This window comes from Tupaia chinensis, unplaced genomic scaffold (assembly GCF_000334495.1).
Source record: "Tupaia chinensis unplaced genomic scaffold, TupChi_1.0 Scaffold143814_1, whole genome shotgun sequence".
NCBI lineage: Eukaryota > Metazoa > Chordata > Mammalia > Scandentia > Tupaiidae > Tupaia > Tupaia belangeri.
Window position 1 is genome coordinate 1271359 of NW_006203664.1, and position 5698 is coordinate 1277056.

The window sequence follows — 5698 nt, forward strand, 5'->3', positions numbered from 1 at the left end:
CGGTTCCCCAGGCCTTTTCTGAGTGCTTGCTCTGTCTAAGCATCTGAGGGACTGGGTGGCCCATGCCTAGAACTCAGCCAGAAAACACATCGTGTTCTGCTTCCATGGGTTTGCTGGTGCTTTGGAGACAGTTTCATGCTACAGCTGAGTCCAGTGAGTAACATTCTGACTTAGGAGTCACTGAGGTATTGGGTTAAATTCTGTCACTAGGTGAAAGTGGTTCTCCTTTGAAAGATAAGATACATAAAGAGTTTATCTTACCACCACCACCACCGCCATCATCATCATCGCTATATGCACAATAGAAAACTATCTTTTTATTTTTATTGCCAGAAATTGTGTACACTCACCAGAGAGAGCGAGACAAGAGAACCCCTCAAAGGGTCATGCAGCAATGCTCTTCCTTCACTTCTCCACCCCGTTTGAATTTTGTATACATGTGCACACATGCCTGACATGTTTTTCAGGCTGCTGAGCCCAGCTCCTTAACCACTTTCTTGGCCCAACTATGAAAATTCTTTACCTGAATTACTTCATTTAAGTCCCAAGATTTAAAAAGTAATGACTAATTTGGAATACATGAGCATCATTACTAACAGGAGAGGCCTTGTCACGCCAGAGGTCAGGATCAGAAAAGTGAATTCCTCAGTGAAGTTGTAGTTTTCCCATCACTAGACTTAAAGCAGACACACAGAATGAGGAAGCTGTATTTAGAAAATTCAAGCTAGTTATGGGGATGGTCAGGGCAAAAATTGCCTGCCTAATTTCCATGGTATGAATCCTACCTGTGACAAAATGTTTCATGGCCCCCAAAATGGCAGATTGATTGAAGCTCATGTCGATGTTAAGACTACCAATGGCTATTTCTGTCATATCTTTTGTATTGGTTTCACACACGCACGCACACGCGCGCACACACACACACACACACACACACACACACGTACACAAACTATGAGATATAGAAGACCTCCTATGTTTCATATCAGCATGTCCACCAAATCTAGAAGAAGATGATTAGAAATCATGACCCAGGAGAGGCAGACAAATGACTTGAGAGAAGTCATTTATAAACTGATTCTAAACAGCACTGGAAAAGACATAGAAAAGGCTTGACAATCTATCCTCTTCATGATGTCTTCTTTTTTTTTGTCAGAAAGTAAAAATACTGAAGTCCAATTCTGAATCAAGAAAATCCATGGTGCTTCATGGTGAAGGTGCAGTTCTGGCAAAGCGACTGGGGTGAGACAGGTGCTAAGGTGCTGACATCAGATGAGCTGATGGATGTGAACGACCAGTTCAAGAATCTGTTTAAAGTTCAGACTTTTAATAGTGACAAATAAAAAGTCCTATTTGTGAAAAAATAAAACAATATACAGATCCTGCAGTCTCACCACATAACCTATAAACTCTCCAGGTGATTCTAATGCATGCTGAACTCTTCATAGTTTTAAAATAGGGTGAATGTGTACACCAGAGAACCAAAGACAGAGAAAGAGAAAGACAGAGGGCTAGTGAGAAATTGCTCTCCAGGGGGAATAACCATGAATCATTCCCTTCTCCTCTCACAATCTTGTGCACATACGCACACAGACTGGACATGTTTCTCAAGCCACCAGCTCTAGGACTCAGACTACACAGTTGCCCATGTAGCTCCAGCTACCCCAACCACACCATTGGCTGGCCTAAACTTTTCTTTCTTTTTCTTCCTTCTTTTCTTCCATCCTTTCTTTCTTTTTCTTCCTTTCTTTCTCTTTTTCTCTCTCTCTTTCTCTCTCTCTTTCTTTCTTTCTTTTTCTCTTTCTCTCTTTATTTCTTTTTTTTTTCTTTCTTGCTAGAGAGCTCATACACTTGTGAGGGGGCAGGGTGAAAAAGCACCACCTAAGAGTAGAAGTCAAATCACAATCCCCTCTCCTCCATCTTTTCCTCTTTTGAGAATTTTGGGTATGTACACACACATGCCCAATCTGGTTTTCAAACCACAAGATCTGGGACTCAAACCACGCAATCAGCCACATGGGATCCAGTGGCCCTACTCACCAGGACCACAGGCTGGCCTACTGCACATTAACCTTTAAGGCTCTCTGCTTTGGATTTTGCAAGGCTTTCCTTCCAGGAGGTTGGGAAATTCACCATCCTCTCAGCCACAGTACACAAACACGTTTCCGCTCTCTTCCCTACTTGGACCTCAGGGTGGCAGATGGAGCCCTGCTCCCTGCCATGGAACTTCAGCTGTGCCTCAAAGGTCAGCTACTTCCTCCTTAGGCACTGAGAAATGGTGGTGCCTTAGGATCTGTCTACGTGCACCCTGGGTTGGCTTTCCCCAACACAAACAGCAGATTTTCCCTGACAGTAACAGCAATAACAAAGAGCAGCAGCTCGTGTTTATGGAGTGCTTACTAAATGCCAGGTAACTATTCAATAGTAATGCATGAGCCATATGCACAGTAGCTCATTTAATCCCTGCAACCTTTGACAAAGGGGCTATCGCTGTGCCCATTTCAGAGATGAGACCAGATTTTCCCTCATCTGAATTTCTCAAAGGTGTGGGAGAACTTCAGGCCTCGCTCCCTATTTCTGGATGTGGACAGAAAGGCTTACTTCTCTTGTACTGTTTCTCATGTATCTCTGAGGGCTGCTAGCCTTGCCTGTTCAAGAACCCTGTTGTCCTTTCCAAGGGCAGCACCACAGAAGCAATGCAAACTAGAGCAGGGACTCCTCAGCCCCCAGCCTTCGTTGTTTTGCTAACGTTTAGGCCTGGAAGGGACTCCTGGTCTGACCTGGCATTTTACACCCATCGCAAACCTCTCCAAGAAATGAGTTCCTACAGAAATGTTGCTCTTTTTTTCTCTGAATTGTTGACGACATTTGGATATAATTGGGATATACATTGGTTTCTGTCAAAAATGTAGGCCACCTAAATGGGTAACTGAAGTTTATCCTCTCAAGGTTCATCTTGGTCAGTTAGAATCTAGTTAGTTTTGCCGTCTGGTAGGTGATTTCAGTGGGAAAGGAAAATGCCATGTGCTTCTTCCATTAAACATGCATTTTGAAGTTAAAGTCATATATAGACACGCACTTTAAAAATTCGAGCAATTCAGGAGAGCTCATGATGAGACACACTTTCGCCTCCTCTTCCCCAGGTGGCACCTAGTGGGGACTCCAAGCAGAGCTGTATGTGGGGAATATTTGTTAGTTAACACTTTAACATTTCTATTAATATTTATCTTTTCAAAGCCCAGTGGTGTAGAGATAAGAGCTCTTCCTCATTCATTTGATTTGACATCGCTTGTGAAATATAGTGTTTATTACCAGGTTGGAGAACAGGGGTTTAACATTAAAACAGGTATTTATAATTGCAGAAAGACAAAGAGCTGGTGGAATGAAAATACATTTTGAGCATTTTGAGAGTCCAAGGGAAAGGAAAAAGTTGCCTATGAGACAACTGCCCCACGGTGACAATCAGTTGGGGGCTTCCAAGAACAGGCTGCGTGTGTGCCCACTGGTCCCACTGCTCAGAGATGGAGCTGGTATCTACTCAGATGAATACTCGCTCAGCTGCAGCTTCCGTGGAGGCTGTTTTCAAGGAAGATTTTTGCAGAGGTGTAGGATCCCAGTGTTTGCTCCCTTTAATCTGCCTCTTTTTTTTTTTTTTTATCCAAAATGCATATTTGGCCTCTACTCAAAGCCCCAGATCTGTGCCTCCGTGAGTCAAACTGGCTCTTCTGTACTTCCCCAATGTGGCATGGGGAGAGAGAAAGAATCCCAGGGTGGGTGTGTCCCTGAAGGTGACCTCTTTGATCAGTGATGCAGCACCTGAGTCACAGCTTTAACCTCCCTCCTAGGAGCTTGCCTGGCATCTGTTAGCACACCTCCAGCAACAGGTTTCTCACCACCACTCCAAGTGTGCCCTTCCATCAGTGAACAGCTTAGGTCAAGGCAAATCCTTTATGTGGAGCTAGAATCACTGCATCTTGGGGAGGGTTAATAAGACAATCGCTAGCCCCCCTTGCTGGAGACTCCCCCATCCCTCACTCTGCCTAGAAGCATTAATTCCATTATCAAATGGTCAGCCCTAGGGAATGAACTTTTAAAGGCTTAAAGCTAGGTAGGTTAATTAAAATCTTTGATCAAAGCCCCATAAACAGCATAAAACTTCTCTCTCTTAATTATCCTGGATGGTCTCACAAGCATTAAAGTCAAAGGGGAGAAGATGGAGAGCCAGAGAGGTGGGGTGGGAGGTGAGGGGCTGGGAGGAGACTGTCCTAGAAAGCAACAGCCACCAGGCCAGAAGCTGCCATGTCAATGCTGCCATCATCTCTCCATGACAGGGAACGGTGCAGAGGTGGGGATACTAATTACTCAGAGTACTTGTGTCAAAATGCTCTGCCAGGGACCAAGAGATGGCATAATGGCTATGTTGCTGGACTCCCATGTAGTTGACCATGGTTTGAGTCCTGCACTCGGTGACTTAAAGTCATGCTGGGCGTGTGTGTGTGTGTGTGTGCGTGCCCAAGATTCTGAGAGGGAAATGGTGGAGAAGAGATTACAACATGGCCATCCTCCCCGGGGGGTGTTATTTCTCACTTTCTGTCTCTCTCTGTCTTTCTTGTGAGTGCACGTACTCTATAGCAAAAACAAACAAACAAACAAAACAAAACAAAAAACAACTCTGCCAGATGCTAGGAGCATAAGAGGAAAGACCCAGTCCCTGGCCCTGAGGATGAGCCAGGGGCTCTTGAGGACACCAAGAGTGGATACTTACAATATGAGGTGACAAGCATCCCAGAAGCAGAGGAGGCGGGAAGAGGATGAGAAACCACAGAGTGAGAGCCTCAGGATGTCAGCAATGCTTCTGGAGCTGGGACAAGATGGATGTGTTGGAGTCAGCCAGCAGGAAGTCAAGAGAAGTGCTGGGCAGAGTGGAGAAGCTTGGAGGTGAGAATGTTCTGGGTTTGGTAGGAGCAGGAGGCAGAGATGAGGTGGGTGGTGGAAAGAGATTGAAAAGCCTAGCAGGCACAGATCGTGAAACACATTGTGCTAGGAACAAGTTCCAAGGGCAGTGGGAGATCTTTTGGAGGTTTGGGTAGTTTAGAAACATCAGTCTAGTGGGCAAGAAGACAGTGATACAAAGGCAAAATATGCTCTGCAGAGCTAACCCATAGGGAGTGGGTTCCATGTTCAAGTCTGGAATATGCTACACCCATGATCTGGGGCTGGCTGGGGGTGGATCTTGGCATCACTGGGATTCTGTTGGTTTTTTTTTTTTCTCTCTCTCTTTTTCTCTCTCTGACTTTTAGAAGAAAAAATTGAAAAGCAAAATATTATTTAAAAAGGGTGAGCCAATGGCCTGGTAGTTGAGTGGCTAGATCCCACACGTCCAGCTGTGTGGTTCAGTCCCAGACTAAGCAGCTTGAAAAATACACCAGGCATATATGCATGTGTGCATGCCCAAAATTCTGAAAGGAGAAATGGAGAAGGAACTTTGGCATGACTGTCCCCCATGGAGTTGCTTTCTTACTTTCCTTCTCCCTCTCTCTGGCTCTTTCCTGAGAGCATACATGCTCTCTAGCAATTTTTTATTTTTTTAAAGAAGGAAAGGAAGGTTGGTGGGAATGATAGTTGTCATAGAGTGAGCCAGGAGCAGGAAGTCCAGGTGAGAGAAGGGGCTGACCAGCCTCAGGTGATGGTAGGGAAA

General features: G+C 44.9%; 1 long non-coding RNA gene across 1 annotated transcript in view; it reads right to left on the bottom strand.

Annotated features, from left to right (window-relative positions):
- Positions 1–1055: 1055 nt before the first annotated feature.
- Positions 1056–5698, bottom strand: part of LOC102478570 (uncharacterized) — a 19685-nt gene continuing 15042 nt past the window's right edge. The window contains exon 5 of the long non-coding RNA XR_003547301.1: positions 1056–1307. This is a non-coding gene — a long non-coding RNA (uncharacterized LOC102478570). The remainder of the gene's footprint in view (positions 1308–5698) is intronic.